This window comes from Pleurodeles waltl, chromosome 1_2 (assembly GCF_031143425.1).
Source record: "Pleurodeles waltl isolate 20211129_DDA chromosome 1_2, aPleWal1.hap1.20221129, whole genome shotgun sequence".
NCBI classification, from domain to species: domain Eukaryota; kingdom Metazoa; phylum Chordata; class Amphibia; order Caudata; family Salamandridae; genus Pleurodeles; species Pleurodeles waltl.
In genome coordinates this window covers 984,160,164-984,176,192 of record NC_090437.1, presented here as the reverse complement: position 1 = coordinate 984,176,192, position 16,029 = coordinate 984,160,164, and the positions used below count along the sequence as shown (strand labels likewise).

Here is a 16,029-nt window from a genome sequence, read left to right as displayed (position 1 = left end):
TTCCCTCTGGATACATTCCCATTCCTGCCACAGTTGTAGCTGCACCAGTCCTATAAGAGTGTGAAGTAAAACCTACCGTGGGTGCCCTCAACACTCCTAGGGCCTTCTGACAGATCCGTGTGAACTGTGCCCTAGCCATAGGGGCCCCATTTGCATGTATCAGGAAATTAAATTGGGATGTCCCTCCTGTGGTCTGACTCACAGGTAATCTCTAGCCAGAGAAACCAGAAAGTCATAGCCGAGTGGTGTCTCACCTAGCTGTACTCATAAGCCCTTACACCCAGCATTGGTTTTGGATCTTCTGACTAACAAGCTCAGTGAATGCAGACCAAGTACCACATCCTGTCACTTAATCCCTGCTTGTGTGTCAGCCTGTGACCTAGCTACCAATTCTGAAATTCAGAAAGCTCCAAATAATGCCACAGAACAAACCAAGCTGAAAAGTCTGACCTCAAAGGGGGAAGAACATACCTTGGGTAAGACTCCTAAAAACTGGAGTAGTCTATTTACATGAATCGGTCTCTTGTTGTCCTGACTGGCGGGCACTAGCCTCTCACACCCCTTAATGGCCTTTTTCACTCTAAAGTCCTTAGTGGGGTCTGCCACACCCCATAGACCAGCAAACAACGCAATTGCTGACAGCTGATGCCTCACTGCTGCCACTAACTTACCAGCCTTCCGTTGCACACCCAAAAAAAATATTATGCTGGCCTGTTGAAAAAGACCCTCTTTGCTACACTCTGGCATGGTGGCCCGATATGTCCATCATGCAACTTCATATGCTCGCTTAGTCCGGGACAATGGGACACCAAGCTTCCATAGGCTCACAGGGAAAGGTGACATCTCCTTGTCTGCTTATGGTAGTTGAGTTCTGAAATCTGTCAACTTAAAACGAGACAGGGCATCAGCTCTTGACCTCTGTAACAAGATTTGCTGTGAAGTGCACATTCTCAGCGAGGCAGACCTGAATCATAGCTTTGAGAAGGTGCAGGACGAGTTGGCACTGTGCTCTTTGATTATTAATGGCTGAGACGACTGACATTTTATCTGACCAAAAAATTATTCTGCTGCTAGAGAGCTGAGACCTCCATATATGCAATGCCACAATAATGGGAAAGAGCTCCAGGAATGTCAGGTTCTTGGTCAAGCCTCTTTCGAACCAATCCTCTGGCCAGTTTTGCATGCACCACTTGTTCCCCAGAATGGCTCCGAAAACAACGCTCCCTGCCGCATCTGTGTACAGGTTTAGTTCAGCATTGCTCAGCGCCAGCTGTGGCCAAATCACTGATGCATTAAAATCCTGCAAGAACTCCACCCAGATATGAAGGTCCTCTCTAACATTTCTTGAGAGACGGGTGTGATGATGCTTGGCTTTCAAGCGAGTCATGGCCCTGGCGATGTTCCTGGAAAAGACCCACCCCATGAGAATGGTCCTGAGTGCAAAGTTAAGCTGCCCCACCAACCTATGTAACTGATGGAGGGTCACCTTGGTTGAGCTCAGGCAATCCAATAAGGTTGTCCGGAATTCAAGAACTTTATTAGGTGGGAGCCTGCATACTCCCTCCTCTGAATCAATCTCAATACCTACCAAAGTCAGCCTAGTCATGGGGCCCTCTGTTTTCTCTGCTGCTAGTGGGACCCCCACTACTTACAGTAACTAGTTCTTGGAAACCTTGTAGGGCACGTTTGCAAGTCTGGGACCCTGGTGGATCCATGAAGAGGAAGTCATCCAGGTACTGAACAATGTTCTCTGACACCACCAGATCTCGAAATGCCCATTTCAGAAAATGACTAAAGGTCTCAAAATGTGCACATGCAACTGCATAGCCCATGGGCATGCACTTGTCCATGTACTTGTCCAGGGCCAGCTTGCCCTCAAACGTAAAACCTAAGAGGTGAAAATCTTGTGGATGCACTGGCCTGAATGCTGACTGGACGTCTGACTTGGCCATAAGGGCCCCTCTACCCAGAGCTCATAGCTTGTTGAGAGCCTCATCAAAAGACGTGTACGGGACCGTACACCCGCTGGCGTCTAGCCCATCATTAACTGAATGTCCTGGGGGACAGGAAAGGTTGTGGATCAGTCTGTAGTTACCAAACTCTTTCTTAGGTACCAGACCCAGTGGGGAGCAGACTAGATTCTCTAATGGTGGCTTGAGGAAAGGGCCAGCCACCCTACCTTTCTGCAGCTCTTCCTAAATATTTTCTTTGGCAATGGCAGGCTGCTCTAAGACAGACTTTTGATTTTTAGAGGGGAGAGGGTTGTGAATAACGCTGGCTGGTATGCGAAACCCATCTCTGAAGCCATTGTAAAGAATACGTGCCTCCTCAGTCTTGTATCTCCCCAGCAGATGAGCCAGGACATGCAAACGTATGAGGGGTTACTGCTTTGATTAATGAATGGTGCACCAAATTTTGCTCTTGGAGATTATTTCTGGGGACAGGCCTGACTCCTGAAGACTTTACCTGTCGGTTCCGTGTGTGATCATGACGGGGAAGAAAGGCTTTCTGCGTTGTTTGAGTCAGACTAATGAGGTTTAGTTGCTTGGTCCCTGGGTTTTCCAAATTTTTTGAAGCATTTTGCTTCAGGGTGCCCTTGCCCACCACATAAGGAGCAGATGTGCTTGCATTTACAAGCAACCCTCAGAAAGCATTCTTTCCAATTGAATTGCCAACAAGCGTTTCTCTTTTCCTCCCTCTTGTCTACTGGAACAAAAGGAGTGGTTCAACTTAGCCATATTGTGTGCCACTTCAAATTCGGCATGCCACAGATTAATTTCCCTCTGATCCCATGCAATTTCGGGGCGGAAAGCCTTTATCTGCCTAAACTTCATGTTGTACTGCATCCAGGCTGTCCCAGGGAAGTCTGATGCCGTACTATGAATGAGGGAAATATAACCCATAATTTGAGGAGCCACGGAGGGAAACCTTTCAGTAAGGATAGCTTCATAAATGGCAAAGCCTGTCACCCAGTTCCTCAGTGATCTCTCCACCCACATTTTCTTGGGCCAAAAATCTCCAACAATAGCTTGCCTCCCCTTCTCTGGCAGCACCCCTGCATTGATAAGGTCAAAAAATCACAAAATTCTCCTTTACATATTTTTTCTTTCATTTCTGCTGGTACATTCCACACTATGGACCCAGGTTGGCAGATTGTTGGATTAGCACTTCTGAAAACTAGTTTTGGCAAATGGGAAATGTGGGCAGCTTGTGGGACAGTTAAGCCCCCTACCTGCCCATATGCCAGCACCTGCTGCGTGCTTGACGGCACTGGCACTACATTGGTGGAAGGATTCCCTGGAACTATGACCCACCCCTGAACATCTTGGCCACCACTGAGACAACTGCCCTGCGAAGCACCCGGTGTGCCAAGATGAGATGTCACACTGGGTACTGTATTCCCCCGCCATACTATAGCTGCTGGGTTGCCATGGCCCTTAACTGTATACGCAGGATTTGTAATTCTGAGCACAGGCTGCTGAGGCCCGAGGGAACTTACTGACAAGGAGGGTTCCGTCTGGGGCACTGTCAACAGGTTAGTTACCCTCTGAATCTGCTGCACCAGTGGCGGTGCCACCTGCCCCCTAGGGTCAAGCGATTGAGATGGTTGCTCCACCTTCCCCTTAGTTGTCTTGGCATGTTCAGTAGGCAAAATAACCATTGTTTGCTGTTATTCCACCCCTACGTTGGTGTTGCCAATTCTGCTACTCCGCAGGGGAATCAAAGCTTGTGTACCCACATTGCACCCCCCTCTTAACCTGGATGCTGGCAACTCACCGTCTACGCTTGTTACTGCTACACTTGGGGATGTTGTTGTTAACATGGTCTTTCCTGAGCCCCCAGCAGCCTCTCTGAACCTAGTTAGTGCCCACCTTGCCCTCTTTGGTGGCTTCCTGGAACTGTTGGCCCCTTCGGCAGATCGTGGACCATCTTCGACTCCCCTGAGGGCCAAGTCCATTCCATGCCGTTGTGCTGCTGACAATAATTGCATGAACTGCCTCTGTGCTGCAGGGTCGACCCCATCTTGGACCTCTTGAGTTGCCTCGGTCAGACGTTTTGCTCATGAGCGCGCTCGCTTAGGTGCCATCCTAGAAGGTAACAAAACCACTATTACTGATGGTACTTAGAGTGTGCACGAGGTACCCAGCCCTTATTAATCCTGGTGGAGAGAGTACGGGCAAACAAAAGAGTCCTTAGGAGTCTTATCTCTCATTTTACCCCATAGCTACGCACCCTGAACATGATTAATGACCTTCTGTCTGTCTCCCCCGTCCAAGCCAAGATAAAATCCATCTAAGCCCATCCTCAGATCTGCTCCTCTAAAATTGTCCCAAGGCCCCTAATAACTCCAAAGGCACTCACATGCAATCTGAGCTCAGCCAACTTGGACCCCCAGCCATGGCTGCACTTTTTTTCTAGCCTTAGTGAGCTATACACCTTACCTTAGAAAAATGGTCCTGGACCCTCAAGAATCTTATCCTTAGGGTAGATTAGATGCTATAGGTGTTACTAGAATACAACAATAAAACAGTAGCTTGAATAAAATCATCACAGCCGGTAAAAACCAACTACCTCACCTTCTCCGTCTCCAGCAAGATAATCTGCTTTGCCCTTTTGTAATAACCTGGCCCTAGTTTACGGTCAGCAGCAAGCCTCCATTAACTATAATATAGATGGCCATTACTTGTTGTGGCCACTAGATGGCGCCAATGCACTATTTCTCTATGCCCCTTCAACACAAAAATTAAAATGTCGCGGTCAGATATGATATAACCAGCATACAAGATACCTGCACTTGAATAAACATCAATGTTAAATAATCGATGGCTGATGACAAGCCTAAACAGTTGTTATTGCACTCACCGCCCCTTAAACTAAAGAAACTGATCACCATTGCTAATAATTTTTAATCGATCTTGTATGTAAGGCACCCTGATCAAAGAATGTTCTTCACAAGAACACTTGTGTCTTCATTCATTTATTTTTGCTCCTGCACCGTGACTCTGCGCGGGAACAGGAACATGAGCCACTGTATAAGTGATGTGCCATGCCCCAGATAACCTCTTATGTCGAGGCAATTACCGCCCTCATGAAGCCCAAATCCACTCCAACTTTAAACCAAATCCCCATGAGTTAATTGTAACGCAAATCCAAGTGCTATGCCAAGCCCCCCCCCTTCCGTGCTGCTCGCTTACCTAGTAGACCACAAGAGCCAGCAAGCGACCTCCTTGTTGCAGCACACCAGGGGACAAAGAGGGGGCCATCCAGCGCTCGCCCACTTTTAAGGGATAACACTTTACCCCCTCCCCTCCGTCGCATACCCAGGGACCACTTCCGGTCACAACCCATCCCAGGCACCTCACCCCCTCCACGGTGGAGCGACTAATGACGCCCACCAGCAAATGGCAATGGGCTCTTAGCCAGGAGGTCATGGTCTCTTCCAGGTAGTGGCCCCTTCGAATGGATGCCTAGTAAAACTGAACACGGGTTTTCCCACACAATGGTACTGCTACCTACTGAGAATGAGGCTGAGAGGGAGGAGGGTAAAGGGAGTGCGCATGCTAACCCCTTCCGGGCCCACCTGGCCCGTTCTTTGTTCACCACCCCTCCTCACTTCCTCTACTTCACTCTTGTTGCCCTGTATGTTCTGGAACCTACTGGGTGAGTTAGACTTGGTCCTCCGAGGGTCCAACTATGCCTCCCTGGCCTGCTCCTCTTCTTTGATCAAAGTGTGCGTATATTAGAATCTCTTGTAACAAGTGCCTCTTGCCCTGTTACCTCAAGTCAAAAAGGAAGATCTTCCTGGAGTCATTCTGAAGTCATCGGATGACTTCAGCTGAGCTATTCTTGTAATTATCTGGGGAAGTCATCCCAAGCCATCCTGAAGTATGTGTATAGGGCGAAATATTTAAATGAGATGACTCTAGAGTCATCACAAAAACTACTCTAGGATGGTGTTCTGATGACTTCCCTGAAAAATGTGTGAATATCTTTAACTACTACAGGATGACTTCATGACAATTTGGGGATAACAGGAGACAACTTCTTGAATACCTGAGGATTACTTTATGACTACTTCAGGATGTGTTTGTATTACTTCATGATGACTTCATGAGTACTTCAGGATGTGTTTGGATTACTTCATGAGTACTTCAGGATGTGTTTGCATTACTTTTTGATGACAACATGACTACTTCAAGATGTGTTTACATTACGTATGATGACTTCTTCAAGGTGTGTTTGTTCACAATGACTGAGGAATTCTGGATAGTTTTTTTTGTATTTATCTTTTTATTCTAGCACAATATCACAGTGATCACTCAAGGTAATTTTCACAGATTAATGTTTCCTTCCTATCCATTTGACTTCGGAGTGTGATATTAACAAAATATATAAAGCCCCTCAATTAGAGAATCTCACAGATGCACCAGACACACTACACACCGCAATTCCAGTAACTGTGCCACAGTAACCAGTGATTACGATTAAAACCAGATGGTGAGGAATGTGTGGGAACTGTGTTTTAACAAGTCATTCTACTTTTAAATGTGCAGACTAATCTTTTACCCACTATTCTCACCCATGATACCCCTTCCTTCTTTTAGCTACTACAAGCTGTGAGTGGTGACAGTTAAGTGGTAACAGTGAGAGATGAGCATTATGAGGAGCTGTGAGAGAGAGGATGGTGATTATTATGAGTGCACTTCATTGGTTCTGAGTTATGTGCAAGTACGGTATGCTAAGCAGGAAATAGAGAGCTATGTGAGCTTTATTGTGAATGTCTTTCGGTAAGCTGCTGGTCAACTATGAGTGGGTACATTTGCAAGTCGTTGGTGTTGTGTGGGTAAATAATGTATTGAATGAGTAATAAAGCACTGGTAAGCAACAAATGTCAGTGGAGTAAATACAAGGGTACTGTGAGTGAGGGATCTGAGTACCTGTGGGTGAATGGCTGGATATACATGACGTGAATCTCTACAGTGTTGTCAGGAGATGACAATATCAGCCAGTTGCGCAGTTTGTGAGTGCGACCAATTGGTGTTGAGTGGTTATGAGTGATGTTCAGAGAAACTGTACAAAACAGAAACTGAGTTGTGATGCATGGTTAAGGGCAAGTAGTGAGAGTGGCTGAAAAAATGATGGTGTCACTGCAGGGAGACTTTTGTAAATGGCATTGCATGGTTCTGGTCAGTAAAAAGTGTGAGGAGTAAACCTAATGGCTGTCAGTGAGAAGAAGGTGTCAATAAGTGGTACTGCACGAACTTGACGGCAAATAGTGGTCTGACTGGTATGTTATGTGGCATTTGGGATGTGAGTGGTAAGGATATGGTAGAAGTGGCTATTGGTGAATGGGCACTGCGAATGTGCAACTGCTGTGGGAGATGGAATGAGCCATTTTAAGTAGTGGAAGTCTTTGGTAAGTGGCCTTTTGTGAGCTATATAGTGATCTGAGTGGCAGAAGGTAAATGGTATAAGTGTTGTGAAGCTATTAGTAAGATCAGGTTTTAAATTCAAGGGGATGAAATAAAGAGTAGATTTTGAGAAACTGTATATGGTGAGCATATATTAATGCGGATCAGAGTAGAAGTAGAGCAAATGTTGAGTGGAGAAAGCAGATATCAACAGGGGATGTGAACTGAGGAACAAAAGAGCATAGAACACAGTGTAAGTAGTATGTGAAGACAATATGGAGAACGGCATCAAGTAGTGGTTGTGGATAATGGAACATTACAGCAATGGATTGAAGATTGTGAATTTGGCATATGAAGTGTGGTGTTCAGAGCAGAAGTGAATGTTGAGAGTTGATAAGGAGAACTTCTGTACAGCTGATTTACGTAGTTGAGATAGAAATTGAATAGCTGTAGAAAAAGAGAGTGCATGTTGAGGACATAGATGAGAATATAAAGATCTTGTGTTGAAGGAAAAGAATAGACGTCGAGGATAAAGATCTGGTATATACATTGCAGACAGCAGATGCACACGGCAGACAGAGGATGGCGAGTATAAATAGATTCGACAGATTGTAGAGAGCAGATGGAGAGGGTCAGCAGTGTATGTTAAGGGGATGAAAAGTGAATGTAAAGGTCGGAGACACAATGTAGAGACTAGAGAACAAATGTAGTGGCTGAGAAAGTGGTCTGATTTAACGGGTAGAGAAAGGATGTAGAGGGTGGAGCTCAGACTATGTGGAGAGGGAATGTTTTGTGTGGAAAGTGTTGTGGAGTGCAGATGTACAGAATGTAGAGTTGATGTGGAACCCAGAGAGTGGATGTTTAGGATAAAGAACAGATGTAGAGCATGCACTGCAGATGTGATGTGCTGGTAGGGAGAACAATTGGAGAGTGCATGTCGATCGTGGTGAGTCGATGTACACGGACACAATGTGGACAGTAGAGACTGCAGGAAATACAGCATAGCTGGTGGGGAGAGCCCACATCTGTAGAGGAGAGATCACATCTAGAATTAGACATGTGTACAGGATTGCACACAAATATAAAGGAGGGGAAAAAGTAGCGGCTGAGGTGAACATGTATAGCTTAGAAGGAGATTGTGGAGAGTGACAGTAAAATGGAGAGCATGTGCAGATGGGAGAAGCTTGTGCAGGGTTGATCCACAAAGTAGATGACAGATAGATGTACAGAGTGGAAAGAGCAAGTGAAGGACAGATTTGAAGGATAGAAAGTGCACATTTAGTGTGGAGAGCACGGGTAGAGGGTGGAGCACCCAGAGGATAGTCAGAACATAGAGAAGACATGTGTAGTGTATAGACTAGACATGCAAAGCACATGCATATGATAGACTAAAGGGGAGAAGCACAGGTATAAATGGCAGAGTTCATGCAATGGGTACAGTGAAATGAGGAATGCAGATGTGCAAGGTGGAAAGCAAATGTAGAGTGTGCAAGGTGGTTTGGAAAATGCATATAGAGAGTGGATGTGTGCTGCAGAGATAGCATGTACAGGGTGGAGGGCACAAGTGGAGTTTGGCTTATGCATGTATAGGTTGGAGAGCGGATCTGGAGAGTGGAGAGTAGGAGGCAGATGGAAACTGGATAGGGAGGATGAAGAGTGGATGTTCAAGGTGGAGACCAGAGGTACAACATGGAAAACTGATGTATGGGGTGAATAGAAGACTACTGAGAGCAAGAGGAGGCTTCTGGAGGATGTAGACTGTGTGTGGGGCAGGTTTGGAGCATGTACGGTGAAGGTATAGCAGAGAACAGTTATACAATGGGTTGGGGGAATCAGAGAGAGTATATGGACTATGGATGGCAGATGTACAGGTTGAAGGGGTGGATGTAGAGCACAGACTGCCAATATGGCGAGGTGGAACACAGCTATAAAAAGTAGATGTGGAACTTCGAGTGTTTATGTACAGTGAGGAAAGCACGTGGATAGCGGAGTGTACATCGAGTGGAATGAGATCATAACTGTGTGGAAGGAACACATCTGGAGAAGACAACATGTACAGGACAGCAAAAAGATATAATGGGATGGGAGCAAAAGTGGCAGTTAGAGTGCACATGTACAGGTTAGAGAGTGGATGTGGTGTGGATGTATAAAATGGAGATTGCATGTAGGAGGGTGCAATTAGCATGTCAAGAGTGGTGACAGATGTTGAGGGTGTGCACACAGAATTTCAAGCGTATAGGGACTGCATTCTTGGAGAATGATTAGACAGTGTAGAATGGACACAGGCAACACATGTATAGTGTGTAGTGCAGGCACAAAACACTGATAGGGATGGTGGAGACATGGGAAGAAGCATGGCAGATGTAAAGTGGGTTTGAGAGCAGATGTCCAGAGTAGAAATTCAATTTAAAGTGTGCTAAGGATGTGTGGAGAATGCATATGCAGAATGGAAATGTGGAATATGAAGAAAGAATATTCTAAATGGAGACGACAAGAGGAAGTTGTACGATGCATGTACATGTTGTAGTGAATATGTGGAGAGTGGCTGTATAGGATAGAGGGTGGATGTATGTGCTGGGGCAGATGTAAAAACTGGATGTATAGGATCGAGAGCACATATAAGGTAGGATCCATGACAGAGTAGATAAACAGGGCAGAGACCAGATGAATAGAGTGGAAAGACTACCCGTGGAGAGTGGAGAGCACCTGTGAAGGACAAGGAAATACAGGTTTAGTGGAGAACATGTGATCAGGAAGGCAAACAGAGAGATGTATATTTATACACACACACACCAAGACCACCCCCCCAGTGTGGTGAGAGCTTTAGACAATAGACATGGAGCTGCGGTTTCACAGGAGGCAATGTGGCCTACTGGCTGCAGCTGGCGACCATGCAACATGCGGGACCAGGTTCAAAACGCCTGCCTCACCTCAGCATCCTGTGAAACCCCACAAATCTGTATGTGCCAGAAAAAACTAGCACTGGTAAATCCAATAGGTTTCATCTACATAAGAGCTACAGGCATTGCCAATGTCCTTTGTCCATATTATACAGCACTGTGGAGTAGAGTGGCATGGCGTAGAGTGCAGTGGCTTGGAGTTTCGTAGAGTGGCGAGGAAAAGAGTGGAGTGGACTGGCATAGAGTGCAGTGGTGTATAATGGATTGGAAGGGTAAAGTTGAGTAGAGTGACGTGGGGTTGATTAGAGTGGAGTGATAGTGTAGAATAGAGTGGCTTGGAGCGTAGTATAGTAGAGTGGCACAGAGTAGAGTGGTGTAGAGTAGAGTGGCATTTAGTGAAGTGGGGTAGAGTGGCACTGTGGAATGGATGGAGAGGTGTGGAGTGCATTGGCATAAATTAGAGTGGTGCAGTGTAGAGTGCAGTGGCGTAGAGTAGTACAGAGTAAAGTAGAGTAGCATATGGTGCTGTGGGATAGAGCGGAGGGGAATAGAGTGGTGCAGAGTGCAGCACCATGGAGTGGCACAAAGTACAATAGAGCTGTGTAATGTGCAGTGGTGCCGAGTAGAGTGCAATGGCGTAAGTGCAGTGGTGCCGAGTAGCGTGCAGTGGCCTAGCGTGGCTTAGAGTAAAGTGGTGCAGAGTAGAGTGGCATAGAGTGGTGTGGGATAGAGTGCGGTGGCGTAGAGTGCAGAGGCATAAAGTGCAGTGATATGGAGTGGTGCAGAGTAGAGTGGCATATAGTGCAGTGGCCTAGAGTAGTGGTGCAGAGTAAAATGCAGTGGTGTGTCAATGCAGTGGCGTAGAGTGCAGTGGTGCAAAGTGCTTTGGTGTAGAGAGCACTGGCAGAGGTGTAGAATACAGGGTAGGGTGTGGTATGGAAAACAAGCAACATGGAACGGGGGTGGGTGTATAGAAGCTATATGGAAGGGGATATGGGAGGCAGACTGAAAACACAAGCACTCAAATGGAGTGCTTGAACATAAAGAAAACAGTAGCTCCAAAAATGGGAACAGTGGATGGACAAAAGTTTTTGGTCCTTGTGCCAGGGAAGGGCCAAACACAAGAAGAGGGCATGACACCTGCATGCCGTTACAAACAGGGATGAACAAAATGAGAGTGAAGATGAAGCTAACAAATGGTATGCTGGGGGGGAGGAGGGGTTGTAAGCCATATGTAAACAATGTGTCTTGCGGTCTAGGCAAACCCTAAAACGTGTAACATAGCATTTGTCTGTTGTGAAGCCCCTTATGTCCTTGGGCAATTAAAGACAAAGCATTAGGGTTTGCTGTAATAAAGAGATACCCCAACACTGCCTGAATTTCAGTGTGAAACTGGAAAATATGGGATCCATCCAGTGTTCCCTCATGAACAAATTGTGTGATCATAGACATTTTTTTATATTTCACACAGACTCTGGTTTGTTTGTTTACATATGAGAACACCTTCAAATATGCAAATTAAGCATGTGTGAAGTACAAAAACGTCTTATTTTTAATTTAATAGCACATCATGTTGCTCCATCTGTCAGAATCAAGGACACATAGGACTCACATGACAACTGACTTGACTCTTAGATCACTAAAAGCATTGTTATCAGGGAGGAGGCAGGCATGCTTCTCAATGCATGTTTAAAACCTATTTTTTTAATAAATACTTCTTAATGCAGAGATATAATCTGATGTACCGAGGTGCAACGCTTCTGAATGTTAAAGAAATACACGTTTTGGAGTTTTGAAAACATTTTTTCACATTCTAATATGATGTTTATTGCATGACTTATGTGCCAAATATTTTCAAGGCTTGCCTCACCTACAGGCCCTTAGAGCAAGAGATGAGCCTAGCCTTTGCTTTCCCTGATAAATGTTTTGGCTCGCTCTACTCCAGGAAAGTGAATGCAGTGCATGCACTGCAGATTTGTTAGTATGAAAAGTGAGTGTGGGCCATGGAGAGGTAACGTACAAGGTGGGGAGTGCATTTCAAGTGTGGAGAGTAGGTGTAGGTATTTGGTGGAAGGTAGAAGTGGTGGAAAATAAAAGTAGTGGGCGTGCATTGTATTTACAGTATGGAGATTACATACAAGTGTGTAGTTGGCTATGGTGAAGGGCAAATATACGGGATAGGAAAAAGAGGCCAGTAGCAAATGTGAGCAGCGTGAACTGTAAGACTGAAGAGTGAATGTACAAGATGAAGGGCGTTTGTCTTGAGCAGAGAGCGAAGGTGACCAGCAGATGTGATGGTTGTTCATGTATACTGAAGAGGTCATGTGTGGAGGGCGGCAGAGTATGGTGGAGAGCAAAGCAAGTCAAAGAACTTGTGGAATGCAAAACAAATGTCTACTAGATCCTAAAGGGGGTAGATCTATACAGTGCCAAAAAGACCTAGAGGGTTGAAATGAATGGAGATCAGTACAGTATATTGAGAGTAAATAGTGTAAAGAACAATGCTGGGGCACCGTGGAAGCAGAGTGGATGTAAGAAGTCAGTGTACGAAGCAGAACGGAAATGGCGGGAAATTGCACCAGATTTATTTAAAGGACAGAATACACGAGGGATAACAATTAAAACGAGGGGGCTAATTTCTCCTTCTAATTTTATGAACAAAAGTGGTCATCCCTCACCTTGGGGGTTTATCATTAAATGCCTCAAATGTGCTCATCTCTCACCTTGGGGTGGGGTTAACTTTGAATGCCTCACTCACTTTGTTTCTCCATCGCTAGATCACCCATTGAACCCTTTCCCTTCCCACGGCGCTGGATTCAGTTTAAAACCGTCCCTGTTTGCTTGGTTCCTTTCAAATGACACAAAGAGCTCCGGCAGTGCTCTGCATGCAATTCCCTGGCTTTTTGCTCGATAAAAACGCTGCTCCAAAGCTCGTGGTTTCCCTCCTCGGTCTAGCTCAGCAGCATGTAAAACAAAGCCCTGCCTGACTATCGCGATTGCTGGATTGCACACAATACCCTTGATGATTGGTCAAGACGGCCAGGGGCGGGCAAAGGTTAACAAGGTCGGTTGCAAGAGCACTCTTGCGCTTCTTTTCAACAACCTTTATTGAAAACTAAGACCGACATAAAGCAAAGCTGCACACAAGGAAGAGTTTACGGTCATTTACTACAAGAAGCAATAGTAAAACTGAAAGCCTGCAGTGTATTCTGGAAACAAAAGAATACTATGTCATAGCGCCCAAGGGTTTTATTACAAATAGTTAAAAGTGTGCTATGATAATGAAATAATAACTGATTTTACACCAGTTGCAACGACTCCAATACATTTTTGGGTACATTTTAATTAAAAAAAACATTCACTGTTGTAGGCTTTCCAAAGGTTTGCAACAGTTTAATTAACATTTATGTATCTTTCCAGGCATAGTTATTGGTGACAGCACAGTTTGTTGGGTTAATGTGCCTGCAGCATAAATGTGTACTGAGTGTGAATATGCATTTTACGTTGTACACAAGCACATTACAGATCTTTGCATTTTACCATCCTGTCACTCACTTTTATTAATGGGATTGAGGGTGAACAGCCTCATGCACAGCGATTCCTATGGATTCAACTTTGTGGAACGGAGGAACATGGAGTTTAGAGACGACAGGTTTCAGCAACAGATTCAGCAGTCCATGTAAGGTAGCATCAGACACTCAACCAAATGAACTATTGTAACCATATTGAAATAAACCTGTGAAATACAAGTAAATCTCTACACCGGGTGCATTAATCCATTTGCGGGGATTGGAATTTCCAAGTTACATATAGGTTTCTTCTTGAGTGTAACCTTCAGCGTACACAGATATATTTAGCAGATGCAGTAAATCAGTGGTTCCCAACCTTTTGACTTCTGCGGACCCCCATTTTATCAATACTGGAGCCCGGGGACCCCCACTGAATCGTTATTGGAACACGGGGACCCCCAAGGAGTCATTACTGATAGCTGGGACCTAATATTATTACATTTTTTAAGCAGCCACGGACCCCCTGAGGAGGCTTCGCAGACCCCCACGTCCCCGGCCCACAGGTTGGGAACCACTGCAGTAAATCATTCTTCAGTCTTTCTGCGAGTAAAGCATGTGATGTATGCAATAGGCACTCAGCTCACTGAGTAATCTCCAGGAACAAACTTGTAAATTGCATGCTACACAATCATGGCTGACAAAGATTATCATCTCCCAACTGTGTTATATTATATGATTTGGACATGTGACATGCATGTTCACGTTGACCTCTAATTCATATTTCATTTTTTAATACAGTGCAAAATTGTGTGAATACTAAAATAGTGCTCATTTCAAAGTAATCAGCAAGTAATTATAAAATTACCCAGCACAATCTTTAGTTTGTCAAAAAAATACTGACCAAAATGATGCACGTGTTTGCAAAGTAATCGGCAACTATTCTTTTTTAAATTAGGAAGCATTTTAACTGAAGGCAAAATGTTCACGCTTATCAAGTCATTAACATGTCATTGTAAATCATCCTCAAGTCATTGGAAAAAATCACATCCCATGAAGTCATCAGATAGTCATTTTCAAGTCATCCTCAAATCATCAGGCTCAAGTTTCTAAACTTTGCTGATGACTTCAAGAGCTTGATGATGTCTGATGACGTGAAAATGACTTCTAATGTAGTTGGATGATCATCTAATGACTCTGGGATGGCTTCTAGAGTAATCCTGTTTGACTGGGGATATGTGCAGGCTGTGACTGATGGCACAGCTGTGGTCTGCTTCCTTCCTGCTGGAGTTTGTGTACTGTAGTCTGGGGAAATTCCTTAATTTATTAAACGGCATGCCCCTTGTGACCAGACCATACCCGCTGACAGCAGCAAGCACTGAGCCATGCCCCTAGCTGGAATGCAGAGCCAATGGATAGGGGAAAAGAAGGGCTTTTACTCTGTCAAGTCAGCAATAGGCAGCAGTCCATGTTCCTGGCATGATCTCTGTTTCAGGCTCACCTTTCCAAGTTTGACAGCCACTTGGCATTGTACTCCAAACTAACACAGTTGCGAAACACATTTAGAAGAAGGAATGTCTGGCAGCGCACTCAGATTGTTGGTGCCACTTGAGAAAAGGCAATTCTAGGCAAACCCTTCGCACTTGGGGCGACAAATGCAAAAAGAACAGTTGATGGACAGAATGTAGACCAAATCAAACATTCACCCCAGTCACAGATCTGGGTTTAATCCATCAGTTTTTTTGCTCACCATGCCATTCCAGTTTGAACCCAGCCATATACAAATCAGTCTTGACCCTGTTCCCCATGGGAACAGTCCATCCCGAACTGCCAGGTCAGGTCCTCCCTGGACCAGAAACAAGCATCCTGGGTCCTGTTTCAGGGTATCACCCCTTCTCAGCCAGGCTAGCTTAAATCTGGTGCCATAGTGAGCCCAGGATCCACGTCTGGGCCTACCCTTCCCACTCGGGGCGACCAATGCAAAAAGAACAGTTGATGGACGGAATGTAGACCAAATCAAACATTCATCCCCAGTCACAGATCTGGGTTTAATCCATCCGTTTTTTTTCTCACCATGCCATTCCAGTTTGGACCTAGCCATATGCAAATCAGTCTTGACCTATTTTAAAAATGTCACTTTTAGAAAGAGGGCGTTTCTGTGCCCTCACTGCCCTGTGTACATCCAACCTATCACCAATACATGTCTGGCCT

At 45.1% G+C, this 16,029-nt stretch overlaps 1 long non-coding RNA gene across 1 annotated transcript; it reads right to left on the bottom strand.

Moving 5' to 3' along the window:
• Window positions 1–387: 387 nt before the first annotated feature.
• LOC138246859 (uncharacterized) lies at window positions 388–13,283 on the bottom strand. The gene is made up of 2 exons (XR_011194334.1): window positions 13,071–13,283; window positions 388–4,088 (listed from the first exon to the last, which is right to left on the bottom strand). It is a non-coding gene; the product is annotated as an uncharacterized lncRNA (long non-coding RNA).
• Between the last annotated feature and the right edge of the window lie 2,746 nt (window positions 13,284–16,029).